Here is an 18,474-nt window from a genome sequence, read left to right as displayed (position 1 = left end):
TTGTGTAGTTCTCAAGTTTTAGGGAAACACAGTAAGACAGGCAGACCAGACACACCTTCTCAGTTTTATATATATAGTCCAATAACAAATATTTAAGGGACTGATATCTTCGGCATTGAACCTGGTAGGGGTGGGGTGAAAGCGATGACGGGATTTGAAATGAGAAAGCAAAGAAGACAAAATGCATGGGGTTGAGTCGCGATCGAACTGAACCGCTTGCTGACGGCGAGGAAGTTCTTTAGCAACGACAACTAACGGAAAACCAGCTGAGGTGAAAAAAAAGGTGGTTGTAACGATATATCTGATTTTCTTTTTAATTTGTATCTCCCGGGTGGGAGTGGGCTGAATCCTGGAAGCACTGCAATACAAGGACAACCCGTGGCAAAGGCGGAGCAAGCCCCTAACACTTCGCCTCGTTCTAAAAATCAGTTTAATATCGATGGCCCCAAATAGGGACCGTATCAGATATTAAGCTGATAAGAACAGATACTACACTTTGATCTTAGCCAAAAGGCCGAGAAGCGATAAATTTTCCGCTTTTTTTCCACAGACTATCTTTACACAAGTTAATGATGCAACCACTGATGTGTAAATTATTTATTCCAATCACACTTAATTACCTGCTATTATGTAAACACATTCAATCCTTACATTTCCCTAGTTTAAAATATTTTTAATATCTTTAAATCAATTATTTGTAAATATATTTAGATATTGTATGTTGAATAGTGACAAACGTTCTTACCATTGTGTAAAGTAAACGTCTAAGACAAGTGACGTCACTAAGATAGGGAGTATGGCGAATCACTTACTTATCAGCAGCAACACTAGCAGCAGTGTTTACTGGCTGCTGGGTAGCAGGCAGCCAAGTAGCCAGCCGATTGCAACTGGGGGTGCTATCTTGATAGCTGGGGGTGCTGAACAGAGGTACTTAAAGTGTGAAAGTTGGAAAAAAAGCCATATGCTAATATTTTTATTTTATTTTTTGGTTTTTTTATTCACACTTCTTGACGCCTAGTCTGGTCAAACTTCTGATATATATTTCTTTATTACCCACAAGGGGCTAAACACAGAGGGGACAAACAAGGACAGACAAACGGATTATGTCGATTATATCGACACCAGTGCGTAACTGGTACTAAATTTATCATCCCCGAAAGGATGAAAGGCAAAGTTGACGACCCTAACCACACTAACCCTAGCCCAAATATTAACCTTTCGTTTTTTTTTCTTAATTGTTAAATTAATTTAATTGTTACGCGTGTGTCTAAAATTATTCACTTCGTCTTTGTTTTGAGATATACGTGTATTGTTTAAACTATTTTCCATTGCATAAGAAAAGAAAAAGACGAAAGGCTAAAATGAAAACAATGGAAATTAATTTAAACAATTAACAATAAAATAATTCTATGATTTTCTACACACGCTTTCCGAACGTAAACATAACAGTGACAGGATGTTGTCTCAGTTTTAGACGCAGCAAATGATTTTAACTAAATAGAAGCCATCGATTGGTTAAAATTCGAAAAATTAAACTACGTTAAACTTACAAATTACAATTTTCTCACGAAAGCCAAAAAAAAAATATGTTTTATTTTGACACATTCTACCAGTATACGAAGTTTAAAAGTGTTTAGTTAACTAGAAATTATGTTGAAAACTGCCGTTCAAAAGGAAAAGTTCTCTGCTGTTTTCTTTTAAAGAGTATACTAGTAAGTACTATTGGCGGCAGATACTGGAATTCCTACCAATTGATCCTGTCTGTTAGCTGCTATTTCTAGTTGGTTGATAGATAGGGAATGTCCCTTCTTTTGTGCATCCATATTGTTTTTGCTGTTGTTAAACTTTGTTGTAGTGAAGTGGAAATGCAGTTTCCGTGCGACTTTGCTTGGCACCTGAGACTAGTGTGAAGGAGAGAGAAGGAAAATATACTTAAAGGGAGACTCGAATCGACTTCTCAGAAGAAAAAAGGGTCTCATCAAAAGGCACTGATCCTGGTAGGGGGTAGCGCGATAGCGATGACGGGATTTGAAATGAGGAAGCAAAGAGGACAAAAACCGTGGGGTTGAGTCGGGATCGAACGGGAACCGCTTGCTGACGGCGAGGAAGGTCTTTAGCATCGACAACTAACGGAAAACCCGCTGAGATGATGAAAACAAAAAGGGGACTGTAACAACATATCTGATTTTATTTTTAATTTGTGTCTCCCGGGTGGGAGTGGGCTGAATCCTGGAAGCACTGCAATACCAGGACAACCCGTGGCAAAGGCGGAGCAAGCCCCTAACACTTCGCCTCGTTCTAAAAATCAGTTTAATATCGATGGCCCCAAATAGGGACCGTATCAGATATTAAGCTGATAAGAACAGATACTACACTTTGATCTTAGCCAAAAGGCCGAGAAGCGATAAAATTTTAGCCATTTTACCACAGACTATCTTTACACAAGTTAATGTTACACCCACTGATGTGTAAATTATTTATTCCAATCACACTTAATTACCTGCTATATTGTAAACACATTCAATCCTTGCATTTCCTAGTTTAAGATATTTTTAATATCTTTAAATCAATTATTTGTAAGTATATATAAATATCGTATGTTGAATGTTAATATACGTTCTTATCATTATATAAAGTAAACGTCTAAGACAAGTGACGTCACCAAGATAGGGAATATGGCGATTCACTTACTTGGCATCAGCAACACTAGCGGAAGTGTTTACTGGCTGCTGGGTAGCAGGCAGCCAAGTTGCCAGCCGATGGCAACTGGGGGTGCTATCTTGATAGCTGGGGTGCTGAACAGAGGTACGGACAAAAGCCCCAAGTTAAAGTGTGTAAGTGGACAAAAACCCCATGCTTAAATTTTTATATTATTTTTTCATTTTTTCACACTTCTTGACGCCTAGCCTGGTTATACTTCTGATATATTGGATCTTTTCCTTTTGATGGACGGAATTTTCTAGTTAACTAAACAATTTGAAACTTCGTATACTGGTAGAATGTGTCAAAAGAAAACATTGTTGTAAACAAAATTGAAAACAAAATTGTAATTTGTAAGATTAACGTAGTTTAATTCTTTGAATCTTAACAAATGAAATGCCACATTTGAGCTGAAATCATTTGCTGCGTTATCGATATAAACAAACATAGCAGACGCACGCCGCATACACACACGCACACATATATTCAGATACATACACACGTACACTTGCACACACACACACACACACACACACACACACACACACTATGTCACTCTTTCTCTCTCTCTGAAACACATGCATATACATTTGCACAAGCACATAGTAATTAATATAAAATTGTACACACACATACAAACGGAGATATACGTACACACACATACGCACACAAGCTTACATACACGTTCGTGGTATCGCACTGGTGTCGATAGAATCGACTTATTACTTTTGTACCTCATGCTTTGTCCTCTCTGTGTTTTGCCCCTTTCCGCAACAAATATACACAAAAGGTAAATAAACCAGAAGGGGGGAGTCAAAGTTTCATCGTTTCGGAGGTCGATAAATTAAGAACCAATTACGCACTGGTGTCGAGGATTTTTTCCAAATTATATCACAGCCTCCGACAAGCTGGGGCATCCTTTTATGAATAAATATTTCGCAAATTTTTACAATACGACCCACACTCAACGCGTACACTCATATCCCACTCTAGACCAAATTAGGCATATTATTGTTTTGTTTTTGTTGTTTGTGGCCCTTCAAAACCATGGGAGAAGCCTTTTCGGTAAAAAAAAAGAAAAGAAAATATTCAAAAAATATCGTTAATATTTTTATTGGGCAACGAAATTCATCGATTTAAGAGATATAGCTGTTATTTCTAGCAAATGCAGAAGATAGAAGAGAGAAGGATGAACAACACGTGTGTGTGTGTGTGTGTGTGTGTGTGTGTGTGTGTGTGTGTTGTGTGTGTGTGCTGTTTACGTTGCAAGAGGATATTGTCTGAGTTTTTAAACGCAGCAAATGATTTCAGCTCAAATGCTGGCAATTCATTGGTTAAAATTCGAAGAATTAAACTACGTTAAACTTACAAATTACAATTTTGTTTTCAGTAATGCTTTCTTTTGACACATTCTACCAGTATACGAAGTTTCAAATTGTTTAGTTAACTAGAAAATTCCGTCCATCAAAAGGAAAAGATCCCAGTCCAGTTTCACTCACAACGTTCACCTGACGCTATTGTAAATAATATTTTACATTTAATATGGTAAACAGTGGTACGAAAGCGAGTACCTGTTGGTTTGAAGCAAACTTGTTACTTTAACAACGAACCAATCGCAACCTGGTCGCCCGACTTACAAGGTATAGCTATCAAAACAAAGCATTCGACATTAACGAAGATGTGAGTCTCTTAAATATTTGTTATTGGTCTATGAAGATGATATGAACGTAAGATGCACTAATCAAGGAATGGACGCTCTGGTCAGAGGTCAGTGAGATTCATGTACTGTGACCTGCAACCAGGCACGTAGCCATGGGGGAGCTATGGCGTGCTCAGCACCCGCAGTTAGAATCTCAGCCCCATCCCACCCCAGTATGAGAATTTGTTTTATCCACTTTTGAAATAATACATTGTCGCCGACTTTTTTTCTCATAAAAAAGGCCCCTAAGACAAGAGCCCTTCAAACGAACCCCTTCCCATAGTCAAAATATGTAAGTGTTTTGTTTTGTTCTTTTTACAACCACCGTATCCGTTTTTGTTCATTTGAAATTTATAAAAATAATATTTAAAGATTTGGCTGTTATCTCCATCATGTTAAAAGACTTTTTTAGGTTTAACTATGTACTTGTTGAAAATCATTAAAAAAAATATTTGAGTTGATATATTCGACTAAAAATTCTTCGAGGTGATGCCCCAGCATAGCCTCAGTTTAATGACTGCAACAAGTAAAATGAAAGTAAAGACGAAATATATCGGATCTTTTCCATTTGAACGGCAGTTTTCTACACAATTTCTAGTTAACTAAACACTTTTAAACTTCGTATACTGGTAGAATGTGTCAAAATAAAACATTTTTTTTCTTTTGGCTTTGAGAAAATTGTAATTTGTAAGTTTAACGTAATTTAATTTTTCGAATTTTAACCAATCGATGGCTTCTATTCAGCTAAAATCATTTGCTGCGTCTAAAACTGAGACAACATCCTCTCACTGACCCGACCCTGAATTTTAGCCTTCCGTTTTTTTTTTTTCTTAATTGTTAAATTAATATAATTGTTACGAGTGTGTCTAAAATTATTCGTTTTGTTTTTGTTTTGAGATACACGTGTATTGTTTAAACTATTTTCCATTGCTTAAGAAAAAAAAAAAACGAAAGCAATGGAAAATAATTTAAACAATTAACAAACAAAGTAATTCTATAATTTTATACACACGCTTTCCGAACGTAAACATAACAGTTGTCTCAGTTTTAGACGCAGAAAATGATTTTAGTTAAATAGAGGCCATCGATTGGTTAAAATTCGAAAAATTAAACTACGTTAAACTTACAAATTACAATTTTCTCAAGAAAGCCAAAAGAAACAGATGTTTTATTTTGACACATTCTACCAGTATACGAAGTTTAAAAGTTTTTAGTTAACTGGAAATTATTTTGAAAACTGTCGTTCAAAAGGAAATGATCCCTGCTGTTTTCTTTCAAAGACTATACTAGTAAGTACTATTGGCGGCAGATACTGGAATTCCTACCAATTGATCCTGTCTGTTAGCTGCTATTTCTAGTAGGTTGATAGATAGGTAATGTCACTTCTTTTGTGCATCCACATTGTTTTTGCTGTTGTCATACTTTGTTGTAGTGAAGTGGAAATGCAGTTTCCGTGTGACTATGCTTGGCACCTGAGACTGGTGTGAAGGAGAGAGAAGGAAAATATACTTAAAGGGGAGACCTGAATCAACTTCTTGAAAGAAAAAAGGGTCTCCCCAAAAGGCACTGATTCTGGTAGGGGGTGGCGTGAAATCGAAGACGGGATTTGAAATGAGAAAGCAAAGAGGACAAAAGCCTTTGGGCTGAGTCGGGATCGAACGCGAACCGCTTGCTAACGGCGAGGAAGGTCTTTAGCAACGACAACTAACGAAAACCCACTGAGATGATGAAAAAAAAAAAAGTTGGTTGTAACAACATATCTGATTTTATTTTTAATTTGTATCTCCCGTGTGGGAGTGGGCTGAATCCTGGAAGCACTGCAATACCAGGACAACCCGTGGCAAAGGCGGAGCAAGCCCCTAACACTTCGCCTCGTTCTAAAAATCAGTTTAATATCGATGGTCCCAAATAGGGACCGTATCAGATATTAAGCTGATAAGAACAGATACTACACTTTGATCTTAGCCAAAAGGCCGAGAAGCGATAAAATTTTAGCCATTTTACCACAGACTATCTTTACACAAGTTAATGTTACACCCACTGATGTGTAAATTGTTTATTCCAATCACACTTAATTACCTGCTATATTGTAAACACATTCAATCCTTACATTTTCTAGTTTAAAATATTTCTAATATCTTTAAATCAATTATTTGTAAGTATATATAAATATTGTATGTTGAATGATAATATAAGTTCTTACCATTGTGTAAAAGTAAACGTCTAAGACAAGTGACGTCACCAAGATAGGGAATATGGCGAATAACTTACTTGTCATTAGCAACACTAGCAGCAGTGTTACTGGCTGCTGGGTAGCAGGCAGCGAAGTTGCCAGCCGATTGCAACTGGGGGTGCTATCTTGATAGCTGGGCGTGCTGAACAGAGGTACGGACAAAAGCCCCTACTTAAAGTGTGAAAGTGGACAAAAGCCCCAAGCTTATATTTACTTTGATACTTTGATAGGTTTCGGCCATTATTGGCCCAGGCCATGTCTAACTTAATAGCACCACTTTTATTTAATTTTTCATTTTTTCACACTTCTTGACACGTAGCCTGGTCAAACTTCTGATATATTGGATCTTTTCCTTTTGATAGACGGAATTTTCTAGTTAACTTAACAATCTGAAACTTCGTATACTGATTGAATGTGTCAAAAGAAAACATTATTGTAAACAAAATTGAAAACGAAATTGTAATTTGTAGGATTAACGTAGTTTAATTCTTCGAATCTTAACTAATGAAATACCACATTTGAGCTGAAATTATTTGCTGCGTTATCGATATAAACAAACATAGCAGACGCACGCCGCATACACACACGCACACTTATATTCAAATGCATACTCACGTACACTTGCACACACACGCACACACACACACTGTCACTCTCTCTCTCTCTCTGAAACACATGCATATACATTTGCACAAGTACATAGTAATTAATATATAAGCGTACACACACATACAAACGGAGATATACGTACACACACATACGCACACAAGCATACATACACGTTCGTGGGTTCGCACTGGTGTCGATAGAATCGACTTAATACTTTTGTATCTCATGCTTTGTGCCCTCTGTGTTTTGCCCCTTGCCGGAACAACTTTACACAAAAGGTAAATTAACCAGAAGGGCGGGGGTCAATGTTTCATCGTTTCGGGGTCGATAAATTAAGAACCAATTACGCACTGGTGTCGAGGATTTTTTTCCCAATTTACATCAGAGCCTCCGACAAGCTGGGGCATCCTTTTATGAATAAATATTTCGCAAATTTTTACAATACGACCCACACTCCCCGCGTACCCTTATATCCCACTCTAGACCGATTTAGGCATATTATTGTTTTGTTTTTGTTGTTTCTGGCCCCTCAAAACCATGGAAGAAGCCTTTTCGGTAAAAAAAAAGAAAAGAAAATTTTCAAAAAATATCGTTAATATTTTTATTGGACAACGAAATTCATCGATTTAAAGATATAGCTGCTGCTTCTAGCACATGCAGAAGACAGAAGACTGAAGAGAGAAGGATGAATAACACGTGTGTGTGTGTGTGTGCTGTTTACGTTCCAAGAGGATATTGTCTGAGATTTTAGACGCAGCAAATGATTTCAGCTCAAATGCTGGCATTTCATGGGCAAAAATTCGAAGAATTAATCTACGTTAATCTTACAAATTACAATCTTGCTTTCAATTTTGTTAACAATGATGTTTTCTTTTGACACATTCTACCAGTATACGAAGTTTCAAATTGTTTAGTTAACTAGAAAATTCCGTCCATCAAAAGGAAAATATCCCAGTCCAGTTTCACTCACAACGTTCACCTGACGCTATTGTAAATAATATTTTACGTTTAATATGGTAAACAGTGGTACGAAACCGAGTACCTGTTGGTTTGAAGCAAACTTATTTAACAACGAACCAATCCGTACCTGTTCGCCCGACTTACAAGGTGTAGCTATCAAAGCAAAGCATTCGTCATTAACGAAGATGTGAGTCTCTTAAATATTTGTTATTGGTCTATGAATATGATTTGAATGTAAGATACACTAATCAAGGAATGGACGCTCTGGTCAGAGGTCAGTGAGATTCAGGTACTGTGACCTGCAGCCAGGCACGTAGCAATGGGGGAGCTATGGGGTGTTAAGCACCTGCAGTTTGAATCTCAGCCCCACCTCCACCCCCAGTTAGAATCTCAGCCCCATCCAACCCCAGTATGAGAATTTGTTTTATCCACTTTTGAAATATACATTGTCGCCGCCTTTTTTTTCTCATAAGCAATAACCGAAGTCGTTAAAGATGCGATAAATTGAATTTCTTTTGATTTAGTAATTAATGATATGAAAACGCGGGTAAATTAGAGCAGGTCAAAAGACTCTTTAAAAAAAGCCCCCTAAGACAAGAGCCCCTCAAACAAACCCCGTCCCATAGTTAAAATATGTAAGTGTTTGTTTTGTTACAACCACGGTATCCGTTTTTGTTTATTTGAAATTTATAAAAATAATGTTTAAAGATTTGGCTGTTATCTCTATCATGTTAAAAGACATTTAGGTTTAACTATGTCCTTGTTGAAAATCATTTGAAAAAATATTGGAGTTGATACATTCGACTAAAAATTCTTCGAGGCGATGCCCCAGCATGGCCTCAGTTTAATGACTGCAACAGGTAAAATGAAAGTAAAGACGAAATATATCGGATCTTTTCCTTTCGAACGGCAGTTTCCTACACAAATTCTAGTTAACTAAACACTTTTAAACTCGTATACTGGTAGAATGTGTCAAAATAAAACATTTTTTCTTTTGGCTTTCTTGAGAAAATTGTAATTTGTAAGTTTAACGTAGTTTAATTTTTCGAATTTTAACCAATCGATGGCTTCTATTCAGCTAAAATCATTTGCTGCGTCTAAAACTGAGACAACATCCTCTCACTGACCCTACCCTAAATTTTAGCCTTTCGTTTTTTTGTTTCTTAATTGTTAAATTAATTTAAATTGTTAGGCGTGTGTCTAAAATTATTCATTTTGTTTTGAGATACACGTGTATTGTTTAAACTATTTTCCATTGCTTAAGAAAAAAAAAACGAAAGGCTAAAACGAAAGCAATGGAAAATAATTTAAACAATTAACAAACAAAATAATTCTATAAATTTTATACACACGCTCTCCAAAAGTAAACATAACAGTGACAGGATGTTGTCTCAGTTTTAGACGCAGCAAATGATGTGAGCTAAATAGAGGCCATCGATTGGTTAAAATTCGAAAAATTAAACTACGTTAAACTTACAAATTACAATCTTCTCAAGAAAGACAAGAGAAAAAAATGTTTTATTTTGAAACATTCTACCAGTATACGAAGTTTAAAAGTGTTTAGTTAACTAGAAATTATGTTGAAAACTGCCGTTCGGAAGGAAAAGATCCCTGCTGTTTTCTTTCATAGACTATACTAGTAAGTACTATTGGCGGCAGATACTGGAATTCCTACCAATTGATCCTGTCTGTTAGCTGCTATTTCTAGTTGGTTGATAGATATTGAATCCCACTTCTTTTGTGCATCTACATTGTTTTTGCTGTTGTCATATTTGTTGTAGTGAAGTGGAAATGCAGTTTCCGTGTGATTTTGCTTGGCACCTGAGACTAGTGTGAAGGAGAGAGAAGGAAAATATACTTAAAGGGGAGACTCGAATCGACTTCGCAGAAGAAAAAAGGGTCTCCTCAAAAGGCACTGAACCTGGTAGGGGGTGGCGTGAAAGCGATGACGGGATTTGAAATAAGGAAGCAAAGAAGACAAAAACCGTGGGGCTGAGTCGGGATCGAACGTGAACCGCTTGCTGATGGCGAGGAAGGTCTTTAGCATCGACAACTAACGGAAAACCCGCTGAGATGATGAAAACAAAAAGAGGACTGTAACAATATATCTGATTTTATTCTTAATTTGTATCTCCCGGGAGGGAGTGGGCTGAATCCTGGAAGCACTGCAATACCAGGACAACCCGTGGCAAAGGCGGAGCAAGCCCCTAACACTTCGCCTCGTTCTAAAAATCAGTTTAATATCGATGGCCCCAAATAGGGACCGTATCAGATATTAAGCTGATAAGAACAGATACTACACTTTGATCTTAGCCAAAAGGCCGAGAAGCGATAAATTTTAGCTGTTTTACCACAGACTATCTTTACACAAGTTAATATTACACCCACTGATGTGTAAATTATTTATTCCAATCACATTTAATTACCTGCTATATTGTAAACACATTGAATTCTTAAATTTTCTAGTTTAAAATATTTCTAATATCTTTAAATTAATTATTTGTAAGTTTATATAGATATTGTATGTTGAATGGTAATATATGTTCTTACCATTGCGTAAAGTAAACGTCTAAGACAAGTGACGTCACCATGATAGGGGGCGCGGCTAATCACTTATCAGCAGTGTTGGCTAGTGACTGGCTGGTGGGTAGCAGGTCACGGTTAATGAAACTGACTGTTCTCTGACCAGAGCGTCCCACCCTCGATTAGTGCATCTTATTTTCATATCATATATCACTGTGATCACCGTGACCGACCAGGCTATTAGATGTTGCTCTTCATCGCTGGTCACAATGCGCTTTGCATTCTTTTGGCCTTCAAATGATGCCACCCCGCAGGTTAAGCGAGCAGGCCAACAATAGAGAGAGAGAGACAGAGAAATTTGTGGCGAAAGAGTACAGCAGGGATCTCCACCACCCCCTGCCGGAGCGTCGTGGAGCTTTTGGTATTTTCGCTCAATTAACACTCACAACGCCAGGTCTGGGATTTGAACATGAGATCCTACAACCGCGAATCCGCTGCCCTAACCACTGGGCCATTGCGCCCTCACATCACATATATAGACCAACTAGGATTATGACCCGTCGTTGGCGATTCATAGTGCTAGTTCATGTATATATGTATATATATGTGTGTACATTTTACATGTACATCCATATATATACATCTACACATAAAATACAAAATACAAAGTTATATCTTGATATCGCTAGATATAACAATACTCAAAATATATAACAGACTGGAATTGTAGGCCCGTCTCTTGCAATTTCGATCATTTGTATCTTGTCCTCTCTCTTGTATAGAAGTGTGAATACAATCCAGTCTACCTCTACTTCTTGGGCAACATTTTAAATTTTTGTCCGGGACGTCCTATGTCCCAGATATAAAGGTAAAAATAAAATATTTCCACTTTGCAAGTTCGATCGAGTTCTTCCTTGACTCGAACCTTGCTTCTATTCTGGCGAATTTACCGCCTCTGGTTAGATACTTCAATATATTTCATAGTCGCACCAAGACACTTTTCGATGGTGCTTTCCTCTAGCTGTTCAAATCTGTTTAGCTCTACATTGTATACTTTATAGATAATAGTCTTTTCTTTAATTTAATTTTTTATGTCCTTTGGTGGTGTTATCCTAGTTTCACCGTCTTTGTCGGTGATCAATTCGAAATAGGTTTGTATTTCTTCCATTTTAATTTTAATGAGTACGCGCCCGTCGACGGCTGCAGCGAAATTCATTTTTGGACTTTCTTCTATCGAAGGCATTCTAACAAAAATGCTTCCGTATAAACGGTGAAAATATTGTCAATTTCACCAAACAGGGACACAATTTAATTTTTAAACAATAACCAAAGCTCTTTCTCCCAGAGGGGGACGGTAACAGTTTACAATTATTTAACAAATGCAACACAACAACGTTTCCCTTACGAAACCAACAAACGTGATAACAATAGTTAAACAGTAATAATAATAACAACAAACCTTACGGTGAATCAAAAAGCAGTACGAGGTTGATTTAGTTTAATTTATTCCCATTCATGTGAAACCACTTATTCAAGATCAAGTCATTGATGCAATTTTATACCAATTGCTATTTTTACTTTTGTTATGTTACGATTATATTGAACTTCAGTTTGATTTTAATTATTACTTACTACATATAATTCAATTGTTATTATTATCTCTAATTTTATTGTGAAAGTTTCTAACATAAAACAGAGAAATGTTTTTGTTTCACTTTTTACACATAATACTGAAATAGTGGAGAAGATATGATATTGCTATTGGCAAGAAGTTGAACATTTTTTTGCCCAAGAAACGACATGTACCATAAGTAAGGCATGTGTAAAATTTGAATGAAATTGGTTGTGTAGTTCTCATGTTTTAGGGAAACACAGTCAGACATATAGACAGACACTCATTCTCAGTTTTATATATATAGTCCAATGACAAATATTTAAGGGACTCACAACTTCGTTAATGTCGAATGCTCTGTTTAGATTGCTACACGTTGTAAGTCGGGCGACCAGGTCGCGATTGGTTCGTTGTTAAAGTAACAAGTTTGCTTCAAACCAACAGGTACTCGGTTTTGTACCACTGTTCACCATACTAAACGTAAAATATTAGTTACAATAGCGTCAGGTGAACGTTGGGAGTGAAACTGGACTGTGGTGAAGCTAACATTTCAGTTCTCATTGAGCAAATAATGTTGCAATCATTTGGTCGATTTGTTGGTGGTCAGTTAGCTGCTATTTCTAGCAATATATTTAGTACAGTGGAAGCTGAGGTCTTTGTAATCGAGTAGTCCCATCCCCCAAAATTTCAAGGCCTTTTGCTTTCAGTGGAAGGGATTATTTTCCATCTTTCTGTTAGTTTTATTTGATCTTGAAAAGTAAAAATTGGATTTATCATATATTAATGTTTACAGTTATATAAATCTGGCGATACCAAAATCTTTTTGAAGTGATTAGGGGCTGTATGGGTATTAGTCTGGCGTTGGAGACGGAAATACATACTGGCGATTATAGTGATTTCAAGACCTCCCACCCGTTACAATCGCATCTGCTGTTGGATCTTTTCCTTTTGAATGGCAGTTTTCAACATCATTTCTAGTTAACTAAAGACTTTTAAACTTCGTATACTGGTAGAATATGTCAAAAGAAAACATTTTTTTTTATTTTGGCCCTCTTGAGAAAATTGTAATTTATAAGTTTAATGTAATTTAATTTTTCGAATTTTAACAAATCGATGGCCTCTATTGAGCTAAAATCCTTTGCTGCGTCTAAAACTGAGACAACATCCTGTCACTGACCTAACCCTAACCCTACACTAACTCAAACCCTAAAATTTAGCCGTTCGTTTTTTTTCTTTTTAATTGTTAAATTAATTTAATTGTTACGCATGTGTCTAAAATTATTCATACACGTGTATTGTTTAAACTATTTTCCATTGTTTAAGAAGAAAAAAAAGGCTTAAACGAAAGCAATGGAAAACAATTTAGACGATAAACAAACAAAATAATTCTATAATTTTATACACACGCTTTTCGAACGTAAACATAACAGTGACAGGATGTTGTCTCAGTTTTAGACGCAGCAAATGATTTTAGCTAAATAGAGGCCATCGATTGGTTAAAATTCGAAAAATTAAACGACGTTAAACTTACAAATTACAATTTCTCAAGAAAGCCAAAAGAAAAAAATGTTTTATTTTGACACATTCTACCGAATTTAAAAGTGTTTAGTTAACTGGAAATTATTTTGAAAACTGCCGTTCAAAAGGAAAAGATCCCTGCTGTTTTCTTTCAAAGACTATACTAGTAAGTACTATTGGTGGAAGATACTGGAATTCCTACCAATTGATCCTGTCTGTTAGCTGTTATTTCTAGTAGGTTGATAGATAGGGAATATCACTTCTTCTGTGCATCTACATTGTTTTTGCTGTTGTCATACTTTGTTGTAGTGAAGTGGAAATGCAGTTTCCGGGTGACTTTGTTTGGCACCTGAGACTGGTGTGAAGGAGAGAGAGAGAAAAGTATATACTTAAAGGGGAGACCTGAATCGACCTCTTGAAAGAAAAAAAGGGAGTTCTCTGAAGGCACTGAACCTGGTAGGGGTTGGTGTGTAAGCGAATACGGGATTTGAAATAAGGAAGCAAAGAGGACAAAAGCCGTGGTGTTGAGTTGGGATCGAACGTGAACCGCTTGCTGACGGCGAGGAAGGTCTTCAGCAAGGACAACTAACGGAAAACCCGCTGAGATGATGTAAAAAAAAAAGGGAGACTGTAGCAACATATCTGATTTTAGATTTAATTTGTGTCTCCCGGGTGGGAGTGGGCTGAATCCTGGAAGCACTGCGATACCAGGACAACCCGTGGCAAAGGCGGAGCAAGCCCCTAACACTTCGCCTCGTTCTAAAAATCAGTTTAATATCGATGGCCCCATATAGGGACCGTATCAGATATTAAGCTGATAAGAACAGATACTACACTTTCATCTTAGCCAAAAGGCCGAGAAGCGATAAATTTTGCCCGTTTTACCACAGACTATCTTTACACAAGTTAATATTACACCCACTGATGTGTAAATTGTTTATTCCAATCACATTTAATTACCTGCTATATTGTAAACACATTCAATCCTTACATTTCCTAGTTTAAAATATTTCTAATATCTTTAAATCAATTATTTGTAAGTATATATAGATATTGTAGGTTGAATGGTAATATATGTTCTTATCATTACATAAAGTAAAGGCCTAAGACAAGTGACGTCACCATGATAGGGGGCGCAGCTAATCACTTATCAGCAGTGTTGGCTAGTGACTGGCTGGTGGGTAGCAGGTCACGGTGAATGAATCTGACTGACCTCTGACCAGAGCGTTCAATCCTCGATTAGTGGATTTTCAAATCATATATCACTGTGATCACCGTGACCGACCAAGCTATCAGATGTTGCTATTCATCGCTGGTCACAATGCGCTTTGCATTCTTTTGGCCTTCAAATGACGCCACCCCGCAGGCTAAGCGAGCAGGCCAACAAAAGAGAGACAGAGAGAGAGTGAGAAAATAGTGTTGTAAGGGTACAGCAGGGATCGCCACCACCCCCTGTCGGAGAACGTGGAGCTTTTGGTGTTTTCGTTCAATAAACACTCACAACGCCAGGTCTGGGAATCGAACCTGCGATCCTACAACCGCGAGTCCGCTGCCCTAACTACTAGGCTATTGCGCCCTCAAATCACATATATAGACCAACTAGCATTATAACCCGTTGTTGCCGGGTCATAGTGCTAGATCATGTATATATGTGTATATATATGTGTACATATTACATGTACATCTATATATATACATCTACACATAAAATACAAAATACAAAGTTTTATCTTCATATCACTAGTGATAACAATACTCAAAATGTATAACAATCTTGAATTGTAGGCCCGTCTCTTGCAATTTCGATCAATTGTATCTTGTCCTCCCTCTTGTATAGAAGTGTGGTACAATCCAGCCTACCTCTACTTCTGGGGGGACATTTTAAACTTTTGTCCGGGACGTCCTACGTCCCAGATATAAAGGTAAAAATAAAATATTTCCACTTTGGAAGGTTCGAGTCGAGTTCTCCCTTGCATGCTCCGTTGACACGAATATTGCTTTTATTGTGGTGACTTTACCGCCTCTGGTTAGATACTTGATATATTTCATAGTCGCACCAACTTTAGAAGCAGATGTGTTACATAAGATGTATTTTGTGGAACAGCTGCTTTGCAATTTAAAAAAATATGTAGAAATGACCGTTTCGTAAGGAGCTTGCTTCACAACAACATGGGTCCGAGATCAGTTCTTTGCGTGGCACCTTGGTCAAGTATCTTCAGCTATACACGATAATTTACGTACTAGGCTTAAAGAAATAAGTGCTGGTGTCGATTTAAACGTCTAAATGTTCGTGGCTGTGCCCCAACATGGCCGCAGTCGAAAGTCTGAAACAGGAAAGAGTATAGAAGTCCGCCCTGATGTGAAGGATATAGAAAGGAAAGTATACTTAGAGTAGTGGAGACTTGAATCGACTGCTTAGAAGGAAAAGGATCTCATCAAAAGGCACTGAACCTGGAAGGAGTTGGGGTGAAAGCGATGACGGAATTTGAAATGAGGAAACAAAGAGAACAAAAACCGTGGGGTTTAGTCGGGATCGGAAGGGAACCGCTTGCTGACGGCGTGGAAGGTTTTAGCAACGATAACTAATGGAAAACCCGCTGAGATGACGAAAAAAAAAGTGGTTGTAACGATATATCTGATTTTATTTTTAATTTGTATCTCCCAGGTGGGAGTGGGCTGAATCCCGGAAGCACTGCAATACCAGGACAACCCGTGGCAAAGGCGGAGCAAGCCCCTAACACTTCGCCTCGTTCTAAAAATCAGTTTAATATCGATGGCCCCAAATAGGGACCGTATCAGATATTAAGCTGATAAGAACAGATACTACACTTTGATCTTAGCCAAAAGGCCGAGAAGCGATAAATCTTCCGCTTTTTTTCCACAGACTATCTTTACACAAGTTATGATGCACCCACTGATGTGTAAATTATTTATTCCAATCACACTTAATTACCTGCTATTATGTAAACACATTCAATCCTTACATTTCCTAGTTTAAAATATTTTTAATATCTTTAAATCAATTATTTGTAAATATATTTAGATATTGTATGTTGAATAGTGACAAACGTTCTTACCATTGTGTAAAGTAAACGTCTAAGACAAGTGACGTCACTAAGATAGGGAGTATGGCGAATCACTTACTTATCAGCAGCAACACTAGCAGCAGTGTTTACTGGCTGCTGGGTAGCAGGCAGCCAAGTAGCCAGCCGATTGCAACTGAGGGTGCTATCTTGATAGCTGGGGGTGCTGAACAGGGGTACAGACAAAAGCCCCTACTTAACGTGTGAAAGTGGACAAACGCCCCATGCTTATATTTGTAAGTATATATCGATATTGTATGTTGAATAGTAACATACGTTCTTACCACTGCGTAAAGTAAACGTCTCAGACAAGTGACGTCACCAAGATAGAGGGCGCGGCTAATAACTTATCAGCAGTGTTGGCTAGTGACTGGCTGGTGGGTTGCAGGTCACGGTGCATGAATCCGACTGACCTCTGACCAGAGCGACCCATACTCGACCGGTGCATTATATTCAAACCATGTATATGGATCAATAAGAAATATATATATATAAGCAACTGACATTTTCTTCGTCAACTTCGAATGCTTCGGTTTGGTTGCTACTTCTAGCAAATCGGACGATCACATACTGGTCGGTTCGTTGCTAAATTAAGGAGTTTACTTCAAACCAAGAGATAGTAGTTTCGATCTCATTCACTTCCGGTGTTGTATTGAAGGGTTCTTATTAACATTTCAGCTGTCAGGTAGGAGGTGTGCCAGGAAAGACTATCCCATCTTTATATATATATCGAGAACATTGTCTGACCTACACTTATCTTTCGTTTTTTTTACGACTTTGGAGTTTCGTTTGGCAGAGTTAGTGTGGAGTTAGCTGCTATTTCTAGTAAGTGAAATGACTGAATAGGGGCTTCCTTCTTCACTCTGGCTAAACAAGCAAATAGTAGGGCTTATGGTCATAAATTTCAAGGGTATGGCTATTGATAGGGTTCAATGGTAAAACAAGAGTTTTTCTTTGACAGCAGTTTTACATTTGGCAGATTGCTTTAGCGAAGCCGAAATAATGTCTTCCCCACTTGACCTTTCTAACATCTATTTTCCAAAAGCTAGTATTAAAATAACAAGACTACCAACTAAATCTATTGTTCTCAACGATATGTTTATCCTTCTGGATAGTTATAAAAACAGGAACACCTACCATTTTCCAACAACATTGAGCACCTTTTTAAACTCCTTATGTTAAACACTCGTGGACATGCTGACAAAATCAAAAAGCAACGCATCACCCATGACTTTCGGAAACATTTTTTCACGCTCAGAATTGTTCAAGCTTCTGTCGTTAGCTGTCGAGACACTAAATTCTTCAAAACTTCCTGAAATCCGCCAACAGTACACCTGATGGCTTTTTTTTAGTTGTAGTGCACCTGAGCACTGTATACAACAATTTCTGTCATATGCCACACACACACACACACACACATATATATATATATAATATATATATATATATTTATTATATAGAAGGAGCTTCTACAGGACTAGAACTGTTTCATTCAAGAGAAATCTTCAGGAAGCCTAAGATTTCTCTTGAATGAAAC

At 37.4% G+C, this 18,474-nt stretch overlaps 6 non-coding genes across 6 annotated transcripts; all 6 read right to left on the bottom strand.

Moving 5' to 3' along the window:
• Positions 1–332: 332 nt before the first annotated feature.
• Positions 333–526, bottom strand: LOC115209990. The gene has a single exon (XR_003881359.1). It is a non-coding gene; the product is annotated as a U2 spliceosomal RNA (small nuclear RNA).
• Positions 527–2,212: 1,686 nt separating this feature from the next.
• On the bottom strand, positions 2,213–2,406 carry LOC115209983. Its single transcript, XR_003881352.1, has one exon. It is a non-coding gene; the product is annotated as a U2 spliceosomal RNA (small nuclear RNA).
• Positions 2,407–6,190: 3,784 nt separating this feature from the next.
• Positions 6,191–6,384, bottom strand: LOC115209981. Its single transcript, XR_003881350.1, has one exon. It is a non-coding gene; the product is annotated as a U2 spliceosomal RNA (small nuclear RNA).
• Positions 6,385–10,340: 3,956 nt separating this feature from the next.
• Positions 10,341–10,534, bottom strand: LOC115209982. The gene has a single exon (XR_003881351.1). It is a non-coding gene; the product is annotated as a U2 spliceosomal RNA (small nuclear RNA).
• Positions 10,535–14,527: 3,993 nt separating this feature from the next.
• On the bottom strand, positions 14,528–14,721 carry LOC115209992. The gene has a single exon (XR_003881361.1). It is a non-coding gene; the product is annotated as a U2 spliceosomal RNA (small nuclear RNA).
• Positions 14,722–16,520: 1,799 nt separating this feature from the next.
• LOC115209986 lies at positions 16,521–16,714 on the bottom strand. The gene has a single exon (XR_003881355.1). It is a non-coding gene; the product is annotated as a U2 spliceosomal RNA (small nuclear RNA).
• Between the last annotated feature and the right edge of the window lie 1,760 nt (positions 16,715–18,474).

The sequence above is a fragment of the Octopus sinensis genome, linkage group LG3 (genome assembly GCF_006345805.1).
Source record: "Octopus sinensis linkage group LG3, ASM634580v1, whole genome shotgun sequence".
Lineage (NCBI taxonomy): Eukaryota > Metazoa > Mollusca > Cephalopoda > Octopoda > Octopodidae > Octopus > Octopus sinensis.
The sequence above is the reverse complement of the archived record's forward strand: the minus strand, read 5'-3'. Positions and strand labels throughout refer to the sequence as shown.